Source organism: Cuculus canorus, chromosome 1 (assembly GCF_017976375.1).
Source record: "Cuculus canorus isolate bCucCan1 chromosome 1, bCucCan1.pri, whole genome shotgun sequence".
Classification (NCBI taxonomy): Eukaryota; Metazoa; Chordata; class Aves; order Cuculiformes; family Cuculidae; genus Cuculus; species Cuculus canorus.
Genome location: NC_071401.1, coordinates 32,093,561 through 32,120,172, shown reverse-complemented (window position 1 = coordinate 32,120,172; position 26,612 = coordinate 32,093,561). Strand labels below are relative to the sequence as shown.

The window sequence follows — 26,612 nt, the reverse complement described above, 5'->3', positions numbered from 1 at the left end:
GGAATTTGTAATCAGTATTCCCAAACATGTAAATCTCAGGGAGGATGCTCAGTTTATTGTCTGAAAATGGAAGGCCTTTGCTCATAAGTAGCATATGGGGAAGTTATCAAAGCCAGCCTGCTCGAGTGCCTGTAGGTCACATTTCCAAAAGCATTTGGATGTCTAAATGTGCTGGCATGAAAAATTCCACCCCAGGAGTGTTTCTCGATCCTTTGGCACCCTGAAGTTCTGGACAATTGGTGCTGTCACGCTCTGGAAGGAGGCAGCTTCTCTGAAAGGCCACCCTGCAGGGCTGGAAGCTGAGTTGTGGCTTCTCTCTCCAGCCACTGACACTGTCCTGCAGTGTTGAAATAGACCATAAACTTATCACCCCCCTGTCCCACACTTCATTACTGCCCATTTGTAAACAAGGTGCAGTTTTGCTCACTTTCCAAAAGTGTTTTAGGATCAGTGAATGATAAAAAAAGTGACTATTTTCACTCTCGGGTGGGACTTCAGTTCAGTTTCCAAGGTCTTGCTATTTCTGCTGACCTTGCCTACAGATATGCTAAATTGTGAGTTACTGTTAGCTGTTATAAGGCTTCTGTGGTGTGAACAAATATTCATTAGGAACTCAACTGAAGCAATTGCTTCAGTTTAAATAGCTGAACAGTGATTCAATGAATGCAGATTAGGCTATGGATCCTGTACTATAGTTTGTATCGATGCTGAAGATATGGAATTTACATTATTAAATCCCCAATATGTTCATTCTTCTCTTCTTGCTGTGGGAAGTCTTTCCATCTTGAAAATTACCGATTTTGGCATTCTAGTTTTCTTAGTATGTATGCACTCCTTAGGATCAGCTCGGACTTCTTGCACTGAAATCCACTTTTGTTGCAGGCAGGCAAACTGAATCTGTATATATAGTTATGGAATTGGGGACTGCTATCTTGGAATTGTTTAGAAAGCTGACAGATCACGGAAGTTTTAAACTTTTAACTTTACTAAATCCATCCATTAAGAGCATCCTTTGTGCTCATGGCTAATTCCCATACATTGTTCAACATCATCACTGTGGGTTTAACAGCTGTATTGTAAGTCAGCGGAGCACACAGCGCTGGGGAGATGATGCCTCATAGCTGGCGCGGGTGGTTGTGGTCTTGGAGATCCCTAGTTGCTAAACTCGGTTATCAGGCTTGAGACCTCATTGATGAGAGAAGCCAGAACTGAACTGGGCTTGTCTTCTTTCTTTTTTTTTCCCTCTGATTTATTCTTGCTTATGCCTAATGGTTTTATGTTATTTCCTGCTCTGAAAAACTTTTCTGAGGAAAAGTTCTGAGGAACTTTTGTGCTCCCAGTATCACTTATCTTGTTTTTGGATTTGCAAGTCATCTTTCTGGTGTATTTGGAAGGATATCTTGACTATTTGCAGTGACTTATCCTTTTTTTAATCTTCTGTCTGGCAACTTTTGTTACTTGGATGCCAGCGACCTGCAACTGCACCCACCTTTGGTAATCATTTTGCTCATGTCCTTATGCAAAATGCTTATGTTTTGCATCTTGCTGTGCCTTGTTTTACAAAATACTTACAGTCTGTTGTTAGTTGCATCATCTTTGTACATATTTGAAAGCAGATTCATGTTAATTGTATTCTGATTAATACATTTATAATTTCTAGGTGTCACAGCCCTCTGTTTTGCTACACCTGCATACTTGCAATGTTGTCCACCTTTCTGCCCTGTCTTTCTGTGGCACAGCAGGCTTGCAGCCTTTACTCTCTTATTGCCTGCACATTGGTGGCCACGCTGCGTGGTGACCTTGTAAAGCAGACGGATATTCTGCCAGGCTTTCCATGATTATTTCTGCAGATATTGAATCTGGAACAGCCTGCTGGGAGGAAAAAGAAGTGTATTCAATGACTTATAAGGCTTTTCATAACTCTTCCTCAAGGGCACAGAATCCTTTGCTCTTTCTCCAGGGAAAGAAATTCTGCCAAAAGATAAGGTCACAAAGTGGGCCACAACTCTGGCAATACGATGTATTGTCGTTTGTAAAAATCATGCTTGGATTAACTGGTCAGTTTGTTGTTTCTCCTTTGAACTCACCCTGTCACTTTGATTTGGGAAGCTGCATTCCTTGGTGGACAGAAGGTCTGAAGAATAAGATCCTTTTGTCCCCAGCTCTGCTATCATCTTCCCTTGTGACCCTGAACAAACCACTGTGGACATTATTAAAATGCTGGAATAACAGTCAGCCAGGAAAAAAATATGCTTTGTATAAAATATAATTTTGTCTTGGTATGATTGGTGTTATTTGAGATAATTACAGGGAAAGTTATTGATTCTGAGGGAATATAGCTATCCCGATGCTCAGGAAGTTTAGCTTCTGGAGTGGCCTTGTGTCTGACGCCATGTGCTCCTCAGCATCCCTCCTGTGAAGGATCAACCACCAATGGCTGTAGAGGATTTGCATAGCCGGGTTTTGGTAGTGGCAGGGCTACAAGGATGGCTCCTGTGAGAAGTTCCTAGGAGCTTCCCCTGTGCCTGATAGACCCGATATCAGCTGGGTCCCAGACAGACCTGTTGCCAGCCAAAGCTGAGCCCATCAGTAATGGTTGTGAGGACTCTTGGATAACATATTTAAGAACTGTGAAAAAAAACCAAACAGTGCAACAGAAACAGCAGCAGAGAGAGGAGTGAAAAGATGAAAGAGAAACAACTCTCCAGACACCAAGGTCAGTGTAGGAAAAGGGGGAGCAGGTGCTGGATTAAAGATTTCCCTGCAGCCCCTTGGGCTGCCGCTCTGCAGCCCATGGAGGTTAACAGTGAAGCAGGGGAAGGGTATAAGGAGCCCTTCTCTTGAAGATGAAGGAACAGTAGGTATGTGTGATGAACTGACTACAATCCCCATTCCAGTCCCCCTGTGCTGCTGACAGGGAGAAGCAGAGTTAAACCAAGGAAGAAAGGAGAGAAGGGAGGGAAGATGTTTTAAGATTTAGTTTTTATTTTGGAGAGACAGTTTTGATGCTGTGCTGGTGCTGCTCAGCAGTGGCCAAAGCCCTGGTGCGTTATCAACACTTTTCTATCTATCAATACAAAGGACAGCACTATGAGGGCTGCTATGAGGAAAATTAACTCCGTCTCAGCCAGACCCAGTGCAGTGGCCTGGGTATGCCAACAGGTACGCGCTGCATGCTAGACATTTTTTCTCTTGACAGCAGGTTCACCAGGATGCCATTGACACACTCTTGCTCTTAGCTTGATCATACATTCAGTTTACTTATGAAGGGGAAAATCTGCTTTATAGTGAACACTTGGGTAAATAAAGCAGCTGCTGTTTGTATCAGTGTAATCATTCTATGAGGTTGTACTTGATAATGGGATGGCTGAAATGCTAACTAAATTTTTTGCTAACGTTCTCATCCTTCATGCCTGATGAAGTATTTTGTCATCACCTGGATGAGTCAAGCAAGCATTTCTGGCACAAGCTTTTCCATTTATCTTCTTGGATAGTGAGGGAAAGTACCTTGGAATAGAATAACTGATGGAATCAAAAGCAATAGGGATACTACAACTAAGGAGAACAAAGTGAAAATGTTTGCCTTTGGGCAACACAGTCATGGATTGTATTGAGAACTCAGACAAACCTAACCATGATAGCAAAGTTTTTTTTTTAATTTAATGAAATGTCATCTCAAGCAGTTCACAAACTGGTGCACCACCTTCTGGGCCCAATGATACACTCATGAGTTCTCCCTCATCTTATCGCTCTATTGCAGTTTATTGAACTAGCCGTTTAACTACTTAAAATTTAAAAGCATTCAATTAACTTTACTTGGATATATCTGGCACTAAGAAAAGAAAAATTCTAGGGTTTAAAATGTATGACTTGGCATGATTAAATGGTGAAATGAATTATGTTTTAATGAGTGATTTGTAATTATTTAATAATTAAAGGGCTCTTGTGAATATTCTTGAACACCCAGTGGAAAATCTAAATGGTACACTGATTTCATCAAGCATTCAAATCTGATCAGAATTTATTTTTATAACGTCATTTAAAACAGTCTACAAGAACATTGCCACAATAATGCAAACAGAACAGAAAAGCTGTAATAGCTCAACTTTTTTATTATAAGAACTTGATTTTGTCCACTTAAAAGGTTTTTCTGCCCTAACAAATTGCAGCTGAATTCCATTCCAAGTCCCGCAGTAGCCAGTCAGGTTTCATCAGGGCTTCACTGACAGGTTAAGGGTGCATCAGTTTTGATTTGTAAACACAGATGGACGGTAGACTCTTGCTGCAGGGAGATCCATCCCATTCACCCTTGCCTGGAAACAAAGAGAAAGAGAGACCACAAAGGAAAACAAGAAGATGTTAAGAAGGAACTTATTCACTCCTGACATGAAATCATTCAATCTCAGCTCACTCTCTGGAAATCCAATTTTCTTTTAATTTGCATTTCCATAGTATGTACATTCCAGCTTTGGGCAACATTTTAATACGATGATGCTTTCTCTAGTTAATCCTAGAAATACTCATCCCACAGAGATAGCAGAGGTTCAAGAGCAAAGTAAACTGTGTGGATCATAAATTACCCCAGGTTTTTCTTAACTTCAATATTCAGGGTCAGGCTAACTTTTATGTTAAGCAGTCTATTAGCTAGTCCTCCAGCAGCTCCGAGAAAGGATAATAGAGGCCTGTGGATGAAGGTTGTCAGAGATCCATCACTCCATTTAAAAAATGACCCCTGCAGGAAAAAAAATAACTCTAAAGTCTTAACAGAAATTGCAGGCTTCTATTAAATTCTTAAAGCAGTTTAGCAAGCTTATGTTTGTGGGGATGTGAGAAGGACTGAATAGGGCCCCTCTCCCACACGGTTGTCGATACAGTTATTGCTTGTGGGGATATCATTATCCTGTAGAGCTGCATGAATAATTCATTTTTAATTCCATATTAGATTAATTTCACCTCATCCTCTCTTTGTGAATTGTTCTCAAATAAATTGTAATTTTCTTGAATATATTTGTTATTCAGAATAGACTATAGCACTCATGAGTAATTCATTGCAAGTAGGTGACATTCAGAATTTGAGAGTTCGGGATGGACACACAGGTCGTTGTTGTACCCTGTTACATGGGTAAAAGTTACAGAATAAAGTTTCTTCTTCCAACACACATTTACAAATCTGAAATTCATTAACTTTAGCTATTCTGCAATGCTAATTCTAAATCACTATTTCAGCAATACCTCCAGTAGATTCATTGGCTGGGATACTTGGAAGTAAGAAGACATGCAGAATGAATTTATTAAAAGAATCTGAAAAAGATATTCATGCAAGCTTTTTGTAACGCCAGCTCTAGTCTAGCAACCTGACTTTCTGCCAAATAGAGATTAAATAGAGAACTTATTATCCACCGTCCAGCTTCTCCTTTGAAATTTGTACCTCAAATTTCCTTTTTTAGATGGTATAAATGGAATAGGATGTTGATCGATTTGTCAATATTTTTTCCTAAGGATCCCATCTTCCTCCATCTGCACCTCACAAAACCACTGAAAGATAACAAAACAAAACAAAACAAAACAGAAAACCCAGAAGTTTTTAACTTGAAAATAAAAGCTTTTCTTCATAATAGAATTTTTTTGATCAGTTGAGTCATAAAGTTCTTTCAGTTGATGTTTGTTTTCATTTCTGGTCATGGAACACTTGCAATTTGGTAAGCTCTCCTGTCAAGAACTGGATTCCCTTCTGTCCCTGTGCAAGTTCATGAAGGAATTAATTCTCATCTCTGCTGGCAATGTTACTTAGGTGACCTCTCTCTCTTTCAGTCTCTCATGTTTTCTGCACAGTAGAGAAGGTTAAACACAGAAGATGTGAAGTGGCTAAGAGCTTTGTGAATAAGAGGTAAGCAAAGGAAAATCTGGAACAAATTACTGGGGATTAGAAATGGACAGGGACATAAAATAAAGCGCAAGAAGAGGAAACCTAATAGAAGTGGAAATGTGAAATGACAGGAAAATACGTGGAGAGCTTGCTTTTTCAAAGGGAGGTAAATCACAGATGGAAAAATAGAAGAACAGAGAGGAAGGTTTCTTGAAAAAAACACAAAACCTTGAGCAATGGGAACCAGGAAGAGATAATTTGGACCTATAGTGTAAACAATTATGTGACCTTTCTGCACAGCCAGTAAAGAACAGGAAGTATCTCCAGACTATCATACACTCAGTGTAAGAAAGGCATTGAGGGCAAGTGGGATGAAGTGGATGGCATTGGAGGGCCCTACTGAACAGCACAGCCTAAGTCTTTCTATCTTGCTGGCAGGTGAATTCAGGCAAAATGAAACTTACGGTGAAAAGAATAAGTATAAGAAGACGTGAGCAGAAATGGAGAGATCAGAAGAACTTCTTCAAAAGGATGCTATTTATAGTGCTTCTCTCTTGTGTCCCCAGCAATAGTTCTTCACTCTGAGTCTCTCCAAACAGATTGGACCCTCAAGAGTCTGCCTTTTCATTTGTTAGGGAAGGTTAATCTTTCATTTGTGCCTTGAAGCAACAACACACATTGTACAGGTGTGTAGGCTCAGGGTAGCTCTCCCCTCTTCACCATCCTTAGGCATTTAAATTTCATACACTCCTGCAGACATGGCCCAAGAGGAATATGGCAAACACTTATAGAATTGCCCAAGGCAAACACTTACAGAATTATTTGTGTTTGGCTTCTGAGATACAGCAAGTATTTTTAGTATAGGGCTTCAAGTTACAGAGCTCACCAGATATAATCTGAGAAGGTAGCACGTGAAGCCAGAATGTCTTTTAGCAAGTACCTCTTGTGAAGTTAAAAAAAGGTTTTGCTGCTCACAAGGGATTTGATAAATCACAGAGAAAGGTCCAGTCCTGTAGGCATCATGAGGTATGGAGTGTGGGAGGCAGAGAGAGAAACCCTCAACTACAACACATCACTTTTGTGTTCTGTTACAATCAAGGATCCTCAGGAACCTCCTTGACTTCTCTTCACTGGTGTGTTATATATGCCTTATTTCACTGCACAAGTACAATAGACCATGTGCTCAAAACGCTTGGCATAATAAGCGAGGCAGGATAACATGAGAAAGGAATTGAAAGTCCACAAGGTCCAGTTTTCAAACAGGATTTGTTTTGCTGCTACTTGAGTGTGTCCTGTGGCAAAGTAGAGTGTGATTAACTTCATCAGCAGCACAGAGCTGAATATCAAGTACTGTTGGTCAAAACCGATACACAGGAGGACAAGTAGAAAGGGAAGAAAAAAGAGTCAAGCACAAGAAAGACAACTATGGGAAGCAGAGATGAGATTATGAATGCTCCTGTTTCAAAGAAGCCAGTACCTCAGCTTGGGTCCATGTGATTCTCTTTGGAGCAAGTAACAGGGACCTTTGTAACTAATACATCTTTTCTGATACAGAGTTTGGCAGGTCTGTTTTGCAGATGAGTCCTGTTGAGATGGGATAAGAATTACATTATGTGCAGTAGAAAGTCTGCCAAAGATTAGGGGCAAGAACTGGACATTGCAATGTTTGACCGTGGAGTTCAACACAAGAAAGAAATATAGAATAAACACAAAAGGAAACTCTTACTTATCTTTCTAGGAGAAAGAGTATTATCTCCCTATTATCTTTTCTGATTTAACTAAGCTGAGTTCAGCGTTTCACAGGAACATTCAGTAAAGTAAAACTATGAAATGAAGGGCAAATGCTAGTAGGTATTCAGTGTCTTGCTTATTTTCCTTTGTCCTCAAAAAAAAAAAAAACCCCAAAAACGTGTAAAGCATCAGCATATGGAGAACACTGATTTAGGAGTCAGATGCCATCTAGGTTATAAGCCGAATTAATTTGTCATTACAGGGTCCAGTGGGTGCAGCTGTGCTTCAGCAATCCATTTCAATGCACGATGCAATGCATCAGTTTGTGGATTCTGCTTTGGATTTGCCTGCTGGAGAGACACAAGCAGGTTCATGAGGCCAGCCCTGAAAGGTGTGCTGTCCTTCGTGCTTTCTCAGGACTCAGTAGCAAGTGGCTGGGCAGGCCTGGAGCGTAGTGTATTATTCCGTCTTTGCTGGAGAGGCCCTGTCTCTGCAATAGTAATAGGCATTTCAGGCTGCCACATCACATTGCTTTAGAAAGGAAGAACAAAGTAGATCTATCAGACAAGAATTAAGATGAATTTTTGTTGAAAGTTCTTGGAATTGATTTATTTCCAGTTTCCTTCTTGGTAAGCAGTCAGCACAGTTGGGTTCAACTTACAAAATATCATTGATTTTTCTCCCCAAACCACAGATGATTCAGCTTGTAATTTCCTCTACAATTATAGAGCAAGTCTCCTTAGAAACTGCTTGTATCCATTCGAAGTTTCATCTTGTGGAAACCACATTTCCCCTCACTTTGGCCAGATGTGCTTGGCATGAGCCCAGACAAAAAAAAAAGAGGAGGAAGGTATAATAAATATGCTCCTGCTCTCATTCCATCTTTTCTGCTTTCTGAGAGAAGATTCACACATTACAATTTCAGATCTCTCTGAGTGCTTTGGGATCTCAAATCATCCCAGGCACTGGAGTCAGCTATGGGGCTGCCCTTGCATCTGTAGCAGAAACGGCCAGCATGTTACATAGTCTTTCTCCTCTGAGGCAGGACAAGGGTGCAATTCCGAGGTCATGGTTTCTCTACCCTGATACACTGTCAGGCCACCAAAGGCTAGTCAAGCCAAGCTGATTGCACAATTGGGTCTGCCTTGGCTGCCTGTCGTATGTTTCTTCTCATATATAACTTCAACAACATGAAGGAGAAGTCTCCACCTTCTCTTGGCATCCTCTGTGACCCTTAAAGCAACCCATCCTTATGCAGGGAGTCCCTCTCAGGGAAATTGCTTGGCTTCTGGGTTTGAGAGATAGGTTCAGATAAACCACAGGATCTGGTTTGGGCAAATAAACCATAGGACCTAATGACAGTTTCCAGAGCTTTGCAAGAGGAAAGCTTGGACAGGGGCAAGGTCACACGCAGATTGCCTCTAACCTCTGCTCTCCCATAAGTGCTTTTCTGAAAAGGTCAGAATAACATTAAATTCATTTTACTTTGTATGAAAATGTTCCTCAGACCTTCTGCCTTAGTAACTGCAAAGTGGATCTGTGCTGGAGATGGAGAAAAAAACAGTACCAGTTTGCTTGTATTTTGATATTCACTGTCCCATAAAAGAAATACCCAGAGTCATTTAATTTTGATCATTGGAGTGGCTGTGGATCGACACTGGTGTAAAAGATGTTGAAATCATATCTGTTGTGTGAAAAACTTACATCTATAGCAGTAAAGAGATAGAGAAGGCGCAGAGAATAGATACAAATGAAAATGATGCCTCAATAGGACAGAAAATTGTAGGTATGTATAAATGTGTTTCTACATATAACATACACTTAAAGCATGTGTATGTATAAATGCATAGATACACATCAATATGCACATACACAAACTCACATACACATATGCATAACAGCTATGAAGGGGTATTAAAACATGCAAAGAATATTAAACCCTACCCTCTTACTAATAAACTGACAGGGATCTGAGGAAAGATACGGTAAAAAAGAGATAGACACCAGTTTTATGGATATGTGCTCTTCTCCTTGATCCTTTATTCCATCTAGGGAGAGAAATCTTTGTCCTTGAGGTATTTATATTAAGCCAGCTTTTGACAGCATGATTCTTTGTTCTAGAAAATAAAACCGTTTCAGTGTTATAGCTGAAAGCCTTTGTTGTAAAAGTGCTTTTCCTCAAACACAGGTGGGTGGGATCTGGTCATCCCAATACCTTTGTATGCATTGCTTGACGTTTCTTTGTGTATTAGGCCCTTAATCTGAACAATTCATTGAGAAATCATATGGGTCCAGAGGGCAAATTCCTGTCTCAGAATGGGAGGCAGTATGGGACAGAACCATCACCCTAACATTTCAGCCAGCACTGTAAAGTTTCTTTCTGAGGCTAGACAGCTGTGCGTGTGGAGACTTTGGGACATTTATGTAATTTTCTTTGCGTACTCTGGTGTAGGTAAGTGCCCGTTCATCCCTGTGTCAGCTGGAAGGCGACACCTAACAGAGACTTCACATAAACTGTCCCTTTGGGAGAAGGATTTCATATAATGCCAATAATGAGGTCTGCTGGTAAAATAATTTTATGGGACAGAGCTGAGAAGCTTTTCAAGCTCTGTTCAGTCTATATAGCCTCTTATCTCGTTCTTAAATCCCATTCAAACATCCTTGTGTACAAGTAACTTCCCTGGTCCTTTAAAAAAAGCACTGAGGCATAGGGCACATTTGCACTGATGCACATATTTAAAACTGAAATACTTAGTAAAGGGGCTGATATGACCTCCATCCTGCCCATATACAAATACAGGTGACAAATGCCCAGAGAAATCTTTTCCTTAACATTACTCTTAATTGGGGATGGGATACGTTTTGGTGAGGATACACAGACACCGCAGACTGGAATCTAGGTCTTTCCTAAGATGAGCAGAGTGGGTGGTTTTTAAGCAGTCACTGAGACCTATGTGTCTGGCAGTTTTTTGTCAAACTGTCTTGGAAATCGTCTCTAGGGCATGTTCCCAGGCATAGTAGATGCCTCTTACACACAGTGTAGGAGACCGTGGTCTAAAAATCACATCACAAAACTCCTTCTAGATGAGCTTCTTGATGTCTGCAAAAGTGCTCTTGACTTCAGAAAGCTGCTTTTACTTCCAAATACTACAAAACAATATGTGTTCTCTGTCTTTTGCAGTAAAAAGCAGTGGATGAGAAATGTTGTATTAATTCTGCAGAACAAGGGGAAATAAGTAAACAGAGTTTTCTACCTAATCTTCAGTCTCACCACAAAATTTTGTAAAGGATTCCGTTTCTGAATGCTTTCTATTTGCAAAATTGCAGTTTCTCCACTGCAGCTAGATGCAGATCATCCCAAATACATCAATTATCTGGTACTGTTTACAGCACACTTTTGACAGACAATCCTTGGCTTGTTTTGTCTTTGTGAAGATACACATTCCAAATATTTATGCAAATGTATAAGGTGTTGCCTATGAATATCTTGCAATATACTTACTGGAGAGTTACATTCTCGCTCACTCATTCACAGCAAATTGGTACAAAAAGTTACTAGGGTTGAGGGATCATATTAAAAAAATGTGATTTTTAGATTTTCAAGATTTTCAACAGACTTCATAGCCCACAAACCCCTGATCAAAGTCAGTGGGACACTGTAATTCCTTTTCATTAGGACTTAAATGAGATGTTTCGCCTCTGTCTTATTATCACAGCTGAAGCTGGCTTGTTTGAATCACAAAACATTTCCAGAGGATTTTGCTCTTTCTGAATTTATGAAGATGTCTGCTGTCTGATTCTCATAGCAAGGACATGTTCTGTTTCCCAAAACCTCTGCCTGATGTTAAGATGCATGATGCTACTCATTTGCACTTCAGCTCCCAGCAGCCCTATGCATCCAAGCAGAGATGGTTTTTGAAGGCTGGGCAGGGGTTTCACAGGGAGAATCAGAGCAGTTGTGTGCAATGCAAAACAGCAAAGGTATGGTTATCCAAAAGAAATAGCAGTGCAATGGCTGCGATTGTGCAAAACACTTAGATCAGTTCCCAGAGCTCTCTGTCACACTTTCTCTCTCCTCTTCCTCTACCCCTGTGTTGCTAGGATATTTGTCAACAGAATGGAAATGATAGTGTTCCTGGGGAGAAATAGAATTTAATATTAATACCATCTCCTGTGTAAAAAGGAGAGTGAGTCAGAGCTGAATAGAGTTTGTTTTATACATGAAGTCATTCATTCTGCAAGATAACTCAAAGCACAGTGCAAAGAATTTAATACTACCAGCTTGGGTGGCTGTGTAGGGAAACACAGCAGGCTTTATGCATTAAGCAGCGATGTGCACTGCTGTAGTCGTTAGGGACAGTTTCACTAACAAAGAAATAGGAGGGGAATGCTCATCAGTCCCTTTCTCAGTGGGCGGTATTTCATACGCGCCACAAGAAGCTTTGAATACACAGTGGGCTGAAATCAGTTAGGATCACCTTGCTTTAAATGGACCCTGCTTTGTCTCTGTCTTTCCAGCCTTCTTCGGCTTCCTCTTTATTTATATTCCTTCTCGAAATGAAGCTGTTTTGCTCTCCTAAGCAGTGACTCCTGTGTCTATACTGCCCTTAGTTCCAAATAAAACAGCATAATACAATTCAAAATGTCAGGATTCGATGATACAAAGCTCAAAACAAGCAGTTTTGTCTGATAGTTTGAGACCTCCACCTTTCCTTCCAGTGACCTTTCCGTCATCTCTGATCGTATTTGTCCTATGTGCTGCCATGTCCTTATAATATGCTCTACCAAACACTGCTGTAAGTAGGTGGTTCTTCCTCACACTTTAATATCCTGTGGAATAAGAGGTTACATTCAGAAGCAATCCTACACAGCTCTGTGTTCTGGTGTACAGATATTGCCACTTGGTAAAATAAGCCAAGCAAACGAGAGGCCAAGGTTACTTCTGTTCTGCCCTGAGATGCTGCATTCCCTGTTTGTGGCTAGTCATGGACAGACATAAGAGGAAGGAGGAGAAAAAGGATAGCAGAGTTCGGGAAAAATATGGTGTTTTGTCGATGCTTGCAGGATCCAAGGCAGATGGTCAGTCACAGATGGATGCTTTGGGCTGGCAGGTCAGCCACAACAGCTATTGCTCTGTTTTCTGGCTCTCTTCCCCAGTTAACTGTGTGGCCTGGTCATCTCTCTCTCTCTTTTTACAGATCTTTCCCAGTCTGGGCAGCTCTAGATGGCTCATAACATCTCAGGCCATTGCCCGCAGTACAGTCAGTCTCAAGATGGTTGAAAAATGGAGTGCAAGATGGACAGAAAAGGCAGACGCTGGAAGAGAAGCTTTGAGGGACAGGGAGACAGGAGGATTACATATTTCTGTGTCCTTGCCCATGCAGTGAATTTGATTGGGAAGGGCCTCAGTGGGGGTCTCATGGAGCTACTGTGTTACTTCAGGACAAAAAGGGCTTTGTTACTGGAGTGGAGCAGATGCAGGTTCTCCCCTGCCCTTTCTACAAGTCCTCCTTCCCTCCTCCATTCACTTATCTTTTTTTTTTTTTTTTTTTTAAGGAGGCAAAAAGGGAGCCAGACTGATCCCTTCATTATCATATCTCATTACTTCTGGTGCATCTTTTAATGAACTCATTTCTGACTTCGAGAAATCTCTACACATTTCTTGAGCTTTTCCAGCTGGAGGATTTTATTGGTGTAATTCAATATCCTTCTCCTCCTTTTGCATCTTTCCCATTTATACGCAGTGTTCAAGACTAACAGAATATTTATAAATCTGGTAAAGCACTTCCCAAGCTTTTATTTCCAACTAATGTAAACCAGCAAAGCCTTAATCATTATCGTGCTTGGCCATAGAAGTCAACAACTGAATTTAAGGAACCCTCAGATTTACTAACGTTAATAAAAATTGCCAAAAATTCTTTACTGCTTCTTTCTTCCTGGCCTCATATTTGGGCTTGTTATCTCCAGCAGGTGAAGAGCTGCACTGGCATGATTCTACACATTGACTTTGAGCTGCCATTTTTCATGAGGTTGCCATCTGCTGCACAAAAGTATAAACCTTTTGGAGGTAACACACGGGGTGCCTAACAAGCATTGCATCATGGAAAAACGCTCTAAGTGGTTTTAAATGGTTAAATTGTTCCAATATAACCCTCACTACATTGTTTTCATCCTTGTTTTTATTTCCTGCTTCATTTAATAAAACCCCCCCTGCAAGAGAACAGTGGAAGAAGGAAAAAAAAAAAACCAAAATCTTTCAAAGCCATCTGAAATTACTTTTGAATCAGATGCAAATTCACTCCTATTGTTCACAAATTGCTATGCACAGCCTTTCTCTGATGGGTCCTGAAGCAAGGGCAGAAGTGTCATCTCTACAGGACCATGAAGTTTTATGACAGCAAACGTATGAGGGAAACGCTGTACAACTGATATGAGCTCAGCCTCCAGCAACCGTGCTCACTGGGTAAGTGCTTGCTGGCATTGTTATGCACATCACTAACCTAAAGCAATCAGAGCCTGGAGGATAAAGCTGGAGTTGGAAGGGCTTATGAGGAGAGGCTTAGGGGCTGTCACCACACACACACACAATAAGGATTGGAGGACCTGAGGAAGCTTATGGATATTGAACTGCGCCCTTCTCAGCGGAGATTGTGAACACACCAACAGGTACTGGCAATACGTTTAATACTTTCTATGTGAATTTCTTCACTGAGAAATTGTCCATCCCCTTCTGCGACCATTAACCACAGAAACGTTAAATGCAGACAAACATAGAGTAAACGTACTAATGAGCTATTGGTCCTTTCCGCCAGCTTGCTTGGTAGCCATGGTCTTTGGTCAGGCATTACATCTTCTGTGTCCACCGTCTGCAGCAACTTGAAAGCTGGGAATCCTGGGCTTTGCAGCACTATTTAAGCAGGGTTGCAGTCTTTTCCTGAAAGAGCACATCTAGCAGCACCTCCTGGAGATGCTTCCAGTGGCATTTCCGAGTGTTGCATGAGTTCAATGGGTACCAAATGTTTTAGTATCACCGAGGAAGGATTAGGACCCAGGCAAAAAAGATTGTTGTAGGACAAAACCATTACTGGTTGCACCATTTACATTTCTAAGACGAAGAAAGGGAAAGATGCTGAATGCAGCCAAACAGTTTACTTCTCCTGGCTGAACCCGTAACCCTGATATATAAGACAGGATTGCTGCTACTGTCACTAATCCCAGCAGAAGTAGTGCCATGTCATTGGGAGATGCTGACTGCCAAAAGAAGGCTCAGCAGCTCCAGCTTTTAATTGCGAATGGTACCTACAGAGCCCATCATTCACACTTGGCAAAGGCCAGTCAGTTTTACAGCCTTCTGCTGTTTTGACTAGTGCTGCTATGTCTGTGGCTAAACTAGCTTTTACATGCTGCAGAAGGCTTCTCCCAAACAGATTCTTCAGCCCTTTTAGGGTTGTGTGGCCTTGCAGCAATGGACCACATGTGTAATCAACTGATAATAGATTTAGTTTCATTTCCCCCACCTGTCATCCTGGTCACATTACCCAAGAAAATGTCTGATTCTCAGCTAGAAAGAGCGTATCAGTTGAAAGAGTTCATATTGGTGTGAATCACATGCAGACTTAAAGATCCCAGGAAAAGTGATATCCGAGAACTGCTAGCTTCTTTATGGCCGTCACTTAATGTTGGAGTCTTTGATAGGTATAATATTAAAGTCGTATTAACCTGTACCACTTCCCTTTGTCAAATCATCATTTAGGAATCCACACAGATTAAGTATTCTTAATGGTGTATTCTTGTTCTCTACACCCATGTTAAAGCATTAAAAACAATCCTAGCTTTTATTTTTTTTTTTTTTTCTTTTATTAAAAAAAAGCAATGCAGGTTGCTTTTTCTGAACTGGATGTTGATGTGAGTGATAGAACAGCTCAGAGATGGCTTAAAAAAGACAGCATAAAACGGTTCCCATCTGGCCATGGCAATGATTTAGGCTGAGATTTCTAAAGGCACCTGATGCAGTGATGTGTCCAAAGCCAGAATGCTTTGCCAGCTTTCTAGACTTTAATGTGGGATGAAGAGCATTGCTGCCTGGCCCACATTAGAAATCCTCCACTTTGCTATCTTACTGGGTTTCTTTGCTGACCAGCTTTATTTTTGTTTTGAACGAACATTATTTGAACGAGACGAGTGGTTTTGCTTTCTCTATGCTGTCCCAATCAGCTGAGGGTGTAGACGTAGTACTTCTGTATATTTGCTCCCATTTCAGAGTCCTAATGTATGTCAATATAACTACTTAGGACTGGCAGATAGATAGATGTGCTAACTGGCTGTTCTGCTCATCCGTTCCCTGAGGAACTTTTATCCTTTTTTATTTTTTAACTTTTTTTAAACTTTGTTTAACTTTAACAGCAGCTTAAAAAATGAGTTTCTACCTGCAACAAGCAAGGATCAATTATGACTCTTCATCCTACTTCTCTAGCCTTAGACAGGCCACCAGCAATCCTGCCCTGTGCTTGGACCCCTTGAATAACGCTGCATCAGCCTACCTAATTATCTTGAAAAGCAACAAGGATGGGTATGAAGCAAAGGAACCCTACGCTTGGATGTGGTTTCAAACCTTCTTTCAGATTTAGTACGTGCTCTCAGCAGACTGTCTCCTAAAGGAGGAGAAAAGGCAGTGGATGAGGACAGATGTTCCTGGCAGAAGCATGTTGGCCTTAAGTGCCACTAAGTCAGGACTGCTGATGCCTTTTTTTTGCTGCTGTTGTTGAACTATGAGAGGGACATACGAAAGGGTTGCACTAACCAGCACTTTTTCTGCAAGCTGAACTGGCACAACTACAGTTAGTCAAAAGGTCTCACCCACCTTGATTTCAGAGGAAAATTGGAGTTTCTAATAACAAAAAGCTCAATTTTTCCAGGGAAAACCTTTGATTTTGGAAGTGTAGTCTTCATTTAGAAGGCAGAATGGGGTGTGAAATGCTATTACTGTTCAGCCCATGTTTGGGGCTTGACATGACAAAGCTTGTGGAATGTAATTTACTCTTGAAAAAATGTATAGACTTTAGTCAAAAAAAGACACCAAGCTCTTTTAAATGGAAAGAGAAATACTTTTCAAAAGAATGAAGAAATTCTTACAGGTTTAACTAATATTGTAGCAGCTAAAAATGCCTCCCTGCCCTAAACTACGATAGCTATGCACATGTACAGGAGCATATTCAGACCATGTGCTCGCAACCCAATAAAAATATTTGCTTATATTGACTTTGATTCAATTAGAGGTTTGTTCTAGCTATCCAACAGAAATTAACAACCTTTCCTTATTATACTCTAAATGAAATAAATTTGGTGATATTCCACTGACTTGAATAACTGACAGGAGGAAACTGTGGAGAGAACCGAATACCTTGTTCTGCTTGATGAGAGGTGCAGCCTGCTCAGCACCTTGCAGAATGAATCCTTCTGAGTACTCACCTCTCTGTGGGCTTCCTCTGTATCTCCTAGCCCTTGAAGGGATCACAGGTATGTGAAGGGATAATGAAGTCTCTGTCTACACAATTATAATGGATTACTAAAAGTATCAGAGTTGCTGTAAATAAATCATTATATCAGGCTCATTTAGCCTGATTCCTACCCTCAGATGACTTGTAATACAGTGCAGGTTCTGAAAGTCAGCCACTCCTTCGCAATTAGATTTATACTAATCAAAAATGGAAGTTATCCTGCCAGCTCTGAATTACAATTGAAAATGCCGAGTTGGGCTCAAGCCTCATAGCTGTATTTATTCATATATTCAAATTTAAAAAACACCCATCTGGAAAGATTTAGATGGCTTAACCATTAATTAAAACTTGCAATGACCATCTAGCGAGATGCAGCGCCCACATTAACCCAGCCATCTAGTAAATCACAGCAGCAAAAGAGTTCCTTTCCCCTCCTGTTTCCTGGCAACACACCTTCCATCTTCCTCAAAACTCCATCCAGTAAACGGTTCACAGCAAATGCATCTCTGCAAGCCACAATTTTCCCTTTCCACAAGGCCTGATGGGATGAGTGAACTTGCACGGACTGTACAGCCAGACCCACACTGACTCTACTTAGAGCAGAGTTCTCACCGAGTTGGGGTTGGTGGTGTGCCATCAGGACCTGTCTCGGTGCTGTCTGTCTGTTTCTCCACACAAGGCAATGGCAGCGTTTCCGCTCCAGGGCTGCAGGAGGCTTGCTCCTGGCCCATGGCTGTCTTAAAAGGCATCTCCTTTATCTCCCTTGCTCTCCTGTTTGCCACACCAGACTGAACAGTCTCATCTGATTCCCAGATGCCTGCAAAGCCGTGCTTGCTGCTGACCTGCTCAGTTTGCTCTCCCTTTTGGGTCCCAAATCACCAGATGTGGCAAAACATGATTGGTGTCCTGGAAGGTCTCAGGTCACTTCTAATTTAGGGCCAAATCCTTATGCAGAGGTGAGTATGATCCCTCTACCTCAGTGCCAAGCACACCCACAAAATCCCTGGTTAGTACATCCATCTCCTGCAAATATGTATCGGGCCAGGATACCAAACAACATGCTATGTGGGTGGATGTGAATAAAATCCTTTTGCTATTGCAAACTAGCCATCTCTTGGCAGCTATGGCAACCGAATAACTGTACTCAGATTCTGTCGCCAGTGATACAGCATAAAAATGTATATATTATGACACAGAATAGGCTTACACAGTGTTTTTTCGCAAAGAAGTCAATAGGGAATATTGTATTTACCTAGAGATACAGTAGGTAGGTGTGTAGGAGGAGGCATCTGGATATGACCAGATTATATTTTGTAGTTTAATCCTTTCAGTATATCAGAAATAGGTTTAGGTATCAAAATAAAAATACTTTTTTAAATGTCTGTAATGAAATTGCTCCTCAGTGATATTCAGTCCAATGGGCAGCATTCTGTGAGTCTCTATACACAATCTCCAAGGACATTTTGAAGACATGAAGGTATTTTTCTTTCACTGTGTGACCTCATGAGACACAAATATCAGATATACTTCACATGTAAATCTTGGTTCTTGAGGCGATGGTTAAGGAGAGGAAGAAATGCTTTGTCTGGGGACAGGAAATTTGTAGGACTAAGAAGTATCATATGGAGAAGTCCGTTCAGCCCAAGGCAGCAACCTAACCCCAGCCTCCATCCAGATACCCTTTGAGGGCTGCTCTTCAAGAAAGCACAGTGTTAAGTATTAGGTAGAGATTCACAGACTTCTTCTCTCTTTTCCCTGCATTATATTCTGTTGCCCAAAATATAATGCGTTGCACAGAATGGAATAATTTCAACAAATATTCTCTCTGGCTCACTATAATGGGCATATATAAAAGTGAATATAAACCAGAAACATTAATAGAATCTCCAGTTGAAGTTTTGTCAAGCATGACATAATGCTTTCACAATTTAATTTTACCATTTCCTTACAACATGTTGTTGTGTAGAACTGAATTAACCATAACTACAATTATTCAGTATATGGAACTAATTAATGTAGTAATTGAGTGGCATAATGCTATAGATTTCAGTAAAGTGGTCACAGCATGTTAATATGTGTGCTTATCTGTGGTAGTGTGGTCCAAGAAAGCTTCTGTCAGCAAAACTGTATAGGACTTCCTGCAGGGTGGGAACACGGCTCTGTCCCTTCTGATGTGCCAAGCACAAAACAGGGAGCATCATGCATCTGTTGAGGACTGATGATACAAAGCTTTCTATTTGTGTAAAAGAGGAGTTCTCAAGGCACTCAGCAGTGTCCTTTTAATAGTCTTTCTAGTCCCTTGTTCTTGACTGTAAACTCTTGGTGTAGCTCCTAAGTCATAATTATGAGGTCCAAACTGAGCACTAAGAACGCTGCTATGTGACTAAATTCCATAATGGCACTCGAACCAGTATACAAAAATGAAACAAGTCCTCAGCTCCGCATAGCACTGCACAAACACCTCACACAAATCCATGCTGCTAGTTTCCAGAATAATTCAGTAAATACCTCATGGCTAAAATCTGCTCTAAGAGATGATGGTAAAGGTAAGTCTATTGATTTGATCCGTGAGACCTAACTCCCTACTCTATCAGGGTGGTTTACACCTCCCTAACACCAGCACTACAGTAATAAAACAAATCCTTCATATTCATATGAAAAACCAATAACATGCATTGGAACTAAGCAATTAAACAGGATAATATGTTTCAACAGAACAACTGTTTCAGAACTGTTTCCAGCAGAAGCAGCAGGAAATGATTTCATTTTATTTGAGAAAACTACTCTTTTTTTCTTTAAAGAACATTTTAAAAACTCATAACAATTCCAGTAAATGTGAAGGCAAGCCTTTAGTCAGCACTCAGAAAATGAGAAAATGGATGATTTAAGATGCAGAACCTATAAACTTGGCTTCCTTGAGGTTATCAAATCTAGCAGAAGATCTGATGATAAAAGGCACAATTTAAAAAATAAGAAAATTCAGTAAAATAAAAAGCAGGGACAAAAGCTACATACATTACAGCAATTATTCTTCAACTTGCTGCCATGTAACACATTACTATAGCACATACAGTTTGTGAATTTAGCAAAAACGAGAGGAGGTAATTTTGAAATCTTCAGTGCCAATGGATATATTAGAGATTCGGATGTTTGATCTGGGCCTCAGTTTTAAAGGAGAAATAGTGCTGTGGCATTGTTGATCTGTGGTTTCAACATTAGGCATTATAACAAAGGCTTAAAGCAGACCTCGTGTCACATGCCTGTTCTACAGCAGGTGTTAACAACAGTGGGCCTCCACCTCTGACAGAGCGCATGCCTGCACGTCATGGACATCACCTTACTTGACCGCAGCCATGAGACTGCACAGCCACCCCTGTCAGGGCCTGGTGCTGGCCAAGATGTGACACACAGAATACAGGTGCCAAATGCTATCCAGGTCTTAAGAGTGACTGAATCTGACTCAGTAACTAGTTGTTAGACTCCAACTACCTGTATAGTCAACGGAGTAGGCTCCGTGTTCAGACTGTCTACGATAAACACTAACTTTGGACATTCTATCTAGATCTTAATAACCTTTCCCACATCCACTGAGTTCTTATTCCTGCTGGTTGCAAAGAGCCTGGCAGCCCTGTCTGGCATCATTTCAGTCTAGGTTAGGTGCCATGGTTGGTGCTCTGAATACACTCCATGTCTATGCTGCTAAAATAGAAAAGGACCAGTGACCCAGCTGCTGACCCTCAGGCTAGGTTAGGTGCAGAATGTTCACACTGCAGAACGCCTTGCACAAGGAAGGCCTTCTAAAGCAGCCTTGTCTTGGGAAGAGCTGGCTGAGGCAAGCCAGAGAACAAGCTATTGGGATGACCAATGTTTCACTTTGTTCTCTAGTAGCACCCCTCTGATGAGTTATGCAGCACACCCCACAAACTGATGTAACATTCCCGGTGTGAAAACGAGGAAAAAAATCTCGATCTACCTCAGAAGGTCAAAGTCTGCATTCTAAAACATTGTCTTTGGACATAGTTTACAGTCTTTATTAGCATCTCTATAAACATTGAGCTAGAGAAACTCATACTATCAAGCTATTTCCAGTAGCTTGTTGTGCAAGACATCTCTCAAGCATTACAGAAAATCATGCCCTCGCCTTGTAGACGTCTTCTACTTTTTCCACTGAGACCCTTTATTTTCTCAGCTGCTCTCTTTTACAGGAGGATAAGTTGGCCGCACTGTGAAAGAGCTAATGCATTCTTGAAACTAAAACTGCATGGTGTCACATCTGAACTATTACTGGCACTTGGATTACTTCATCTGAAATTCATTCAGGACTTTTCACTGGACTTCAGTGCAGATAACCAGGCCACTGTGGGTATAGCTGAAAGAGGGCAAATGTGACAGTTCCATCAACACTTTCCATCTTATGAATGATCCTCTTCCTACTTACAAGTAGTCTATTTCCTAGCTTTGGAAAACAGGAAAATCCTTCTGTAGTTTTAACCGTGAATTGACACCCCTGAGATAGCTTGGCTTTAGAAGCCACTAACTGCAAAAACCACCTTGCCTCGTCAAACCATTTCCACTGCTACATGCTCTGGAGGAGAGGGGAGAATGACAGGCTCTCCTTTGAGACAGCCAGGTAAACTTAGTCCCAGTCTTGTCCTGGATGCCTAACAGACAGATCCACCAGTCCTCAAAGAAGAAGCAGATGGAGAACTTCTTTCTTACAACAGAATTAAAGTGTTGATGCAAACAGTTCCAGTGGGACTACTCAAGGGATAGCTTACCCGTGTGAAAACGAAACCCCCAATTCATCCACATACTGAAAACAAACCAGTAATCAGAAGTCCTTCACCAGGAAGCTTCTGCCCACGAACATTTGAATTCACCCAAGCCTCCTTGGAGCAAGCAGGATGTTAGGCTATACATAATCCCACTGGAATCAAGGGAGTTTAAGAAGTTACTTCTGAGGACTTAAAATCTAAGCCTATGTCCAACGAATGGTGCAACTGAGAGAGACCCATGGTCATCCAAAATAATGAATCCTTTTTGCTAAAATACAAGCACAGAGCTTGGAGTGGTGTCAAGGGGAAGAAGAGATGAGCTAATATCATGATAGTCAGGACCCTAACAGATATGCAAAATAATCTTGTGATTAGTGATGTGATTAGTTAGGCAGCCCTAGGGTGGCTTTTGTCACACATACAGAGAGTGGCTCCTAGATTAGATTCCACAAGATTCTGTTTCTTGTTTGCCATTTTCTACTTCCTCCTCATCTCCTCCTGAGGCTCCATTTCATTTTTTTGTCCCTTTGAAATCCATCCAGGATCCACACTCTCCCCACAGTGCCTTGAGGGTGTCAGAATCTGCTCCAAGTGGGAGTAAAGCTGACAGAATGGGGACTAAACCTTGTTTACCCTTCCCACACCCACGCTGAAGCAGTACCACACAGTAAGGAGATTAGACGAATTCCTCCTGATACTGCCTGTAACGAGAAATAAGAAGCAATGAGGTGATTTATTATCCTCTGTCCCTCCCAAAGACCTCAACACACTCTTGCTCTGTCCTGTACTCCTCAGTCATTGATTTCAGAGGGATAGTACTCTAGTCACTGTTTTGCTGTAGCAAAATATCCTACTCGTTCCTTAGCACAAATAAATGAGAAGACGAGGCAAGTTGCCAGGTTTTCAGAACCTTCCCTCATAAAAGGAAAATACGTGCTTCTTGTTCTTCTAGATTTCAAGTAATTAGAAAGGAGAAACAAAGACAGTAAATCGAGTGGTTTATTTTATGGAATGGAAAACACAGCAGCAGACCACTACTGCAGTGAAGTCTTTTTAGCCGTAAATGTGTCAGGGCTTGAAGAAGAGTGCCGTAGTCATGCAGATGAGTCAAGATTCCTCAAGAGGAGTTTTGACTGAGTTGAGCCTGGTTCACCAGATTTCTTTCACCAGAAAATGAAGAACTGTGGAGCAGCTCTGTGGAACAGATAGTAGCTAACTATCCACTGGCTTCAGACAGTCCACTCTTCTGTACTGCAACATGCCCCAAAGTCTCTGGGTCAGAGTCCTGTTGTGCCAAACATTTTACAAACAGGAAGGAACAAACAGTCCTTGACCTGGAGGTACTGAAAGACTATCCTCAAATATTTCTCATGCTTTAAACATCTGAATGGAATCTAAGGAAGGGGTGAGATATTTAATTTATAATTGTGAGCTTCTTATTCACACTAGATTAGATTCCCAGGCTTTCATGCTAGAATTCTTTCCTTTGCTATTGATCCTCTTGGTTTCTTTGAGACTCCTAGTGAAATAATGGTCACCCAGTTAGGTAACTGTATCATTTATCAGCCTGGACCAGTGGCTGCTTGGACTGACTAAAAATGCCTATTATTTTTACTGGGTTAGTGTTCATCAGATCTGATGATAATGAAAGTGATTCACGGTACCTCGCTTAAACAAGGTAGAACTTGTGCCATACCAGGTTATAACCATAAACTGTACTGGTAAGCCCAATGGCCTTCTTCGTTAGAAATACAAGCTCCATAACATGAACCTGGGAATCTAGACAGTTTTTAATATACTTATTAGGTTACAGTGACATGAAGCAGAGCCAACAAGCTTGACTTTCAAAATAAGTCAGAAAAAAAAAAAAAAAAAGTCCTTCTCCTAATACAGAGGAATATTCTTCTGGGAGACAAACACCCTAACAATGGAGCTGGCATTCTGTTCGCAGCACTTAATAGTGTTTATCTCATGCTGTTTCACATCACTTAAGAGCAGTATTTAAATAAAAGCTAGCTTTGGATACTCCTGCTAATACTGCTGGCAATTCTTTTGGTGTCTCTTAGGGCTTTGTTCTTTCCTCTGAAACTACCTCATGACTGTATGTGACCAAGAGCTTTAATCTGACACCCACTGATTCTTCTTGATCTGCAGCAAGGAGATCAAGCGGAAAAACACACACCCGCGGTCACTGCCTTCAGAATCCTGCTCCCCACTTCATCTGTTTGGAGTTTACTTTGGGACTCTGACTATAAGACACACCTGCAGTGTGTCACCGACATTGGAAGGACAGTTTGGAGCTATCACTGAGCAGGCTTTGCTCTGACTATCCAGTCCAGCACAGTGTCAGCACACCCTCCAGCTCAGTCCCAGAAGGGCTGTGGATGCATTAGGCTGGTGCTGTGCCTAGAGTAATTAGATCTGCCTCTCAAGAAGACTAAGGAGCTTGGGCAGAATGACAGGGCAATGTAATTATACTGCTTCTGGAGCTAATTCAGGGACCACAGCATTAGGCTGAACTGTGTAGCCTAGGTATTTTAGAAGTTTTAGAATTATCTTTGATAAGAACTCACAAGGGAGAGATATAGCCCTGCAGCTGTAGGTACCCATCCATCTCTCCCTCCTACTTCTATTAATAGTGCCTCCTGTGGTGTTTTCCCTTCTAGTACCAAAACCCACACTGCAGCCACATAAGCATTTAGCATTAGCCCCCTCCGCTCTCCAACCTCCATCAGGACCACAGTCCAGAACGAGTGTCTACCATAAGGGCATCTGACACAGTTTCCCATTCAACCTCGGAAAAGAGCTTACTCCAGCAGTTTTGGGGACTGCAGAATGAGGAAGCACAACATTAAAGGAATGAAAACTAATGGTGTCAAACACAAAAGAATCAGGTTAGGTTAGTAATATTGGAAGGTCGTTATTAATTTTTTGCTGGCTTTTCAGAGTAGGTTTCTTTTTTCCAGAGCAGCTCAAATATGTTACTATGATAAGCACAGCATAACTGCTCAGCCAGACAGTCAGACGCTGTACCTTCACCTTATTACATGTGACTGAAACTGCAAACAGCTCCGATCAATCTCAGAGATATTAAATTAGAGCTGAATCTCTCTCTATCTCGCATAAAAAGCGAGCTGAGCTAAATCTGAGATAATGCCCATATCAAGAGACATTACAAACCATATTCCACTGGGTGAAGATTTATTTTTAGTTTTTCCACAGAATATTTCTGGTTATATGAACAATGGGAAAGAAGAGAAATTCTCGGCATTAGAAATGCATTGAATCTGTACATGCATTATGTAGCAGCTAGAGGTTCTGTCTTTAAGACAGGACCGAATAATGATTCTTGCATAATGTAACAATATGATAACTAAAAAGAAGGCTTGAGTTGAAATGGGTAGCAGAGAATGTTACAGAATCACAATAACAAGGACATTTGAAGATGAAGGTGAGTAAGTAAGCAACCCGAAGAGAGAAATAGTAGATATAACAAGCAGAAAGGAAATATTCATTATGGAGTGGGTACAGAGAAAAGAATAAGTTAGATTGCTAACTAAACTAAATTGGCACATACTGGCACTTTTCTATCCCTGCATCTTTCAAAAAGCATGTTCTCCAACTCCCCATACTATTACTGCAGTTCTTCAGGGAACAAAGGGGGTCTTGCATCCTAAGCACTGAGCTGAGCATCATTGTCATCATCATCACAACCAAATTGGTTTAGGCCTTCTCAGACAATTTAGTGATCATTTTTCAGTTATGCCTATTGCCATGACTAGAACAATGACAGGTTATGGGCTAACATGCCGTGCTAGAGTCTCCCAAAGTGTTTGTTGCTAAAAACACTTTGTCATATTTTTTTCTTTATGTCCTACTATATTCCAAGGCACTTTCTGGACACAGATGAGGAATAACCTGCATAAGGGATGGTTTGAAAGTAAACCCTCTTTTCTAATGAGTGAGGGGAAACATTTGCCATGTGTAGATGAATGGTGCTATGGCACTTGGACTCAGGGCCAATAAAACAAGTCTCTTTTATTTGGTAGCATATAATTAAGCCATTGAGAACCACAGAGGTCAAATAAAGTACTAGAAGGCAGGAAAAGTGGCAAGCATGGTGGTTATTCATAAATAGGGAAAATATCAATCTATGTCAGTTCGTAGAAAAAATCTACAATGAATGATTAAGTAAACTATATGTAAGTACCTGGAGGATAACGAGAATATGAAAAATAGCCCACTGGGATTTATCACAACTAGATTGTGTTAAACCAATTGAACTTTTGTCTATGAGAAGATCTTACACATAAATATGAAGCATTTAATTTAACATATTTTGGCCTTAACACTGTCTCATATGACTTTCTCATTAAAAAATCTACATGTATATGGCATCAGCGGAACTTTTATAAAGTGTGGGACAAAACTGACCGGATGATCCTATACTAAGAATATATTCTGTAGTTTACTGTTAAGATGGAAGGAGGTACTGAGTGATGTGCCAGAGGGATCTGTACTGGATCTCACTCTGCTTGATGTTTTAATTAATGATCTGGATAACAGAAGAGAAAATATTAAATACTGAATTTGTAGACATTCTGAAGACAAGAAGGACAGAAAATGCACTGGAGGACAGTTCTAGAACTTAAGGAAAGCTAGAGAAATGAAAATGTTGAATAAAATTCAAGGTGGATAAACAAAACTCTTAACACTAAGGCAAAAGTAATCAATAGTACATAC

General features: G+C 40.9%; 1 pseudogene; it reads right to left on the bottom strand.

Moving 5' to 3' along the window:
• Positions 1–4,576: 4,576 nt before the first annotated feature.
• LOC128850941 (uncharacterized) overlaps positions 4,577–26,612 on the bottom strand; it is a 57,740-nt pseudogene continuing 35,704 nt past the window's right edge.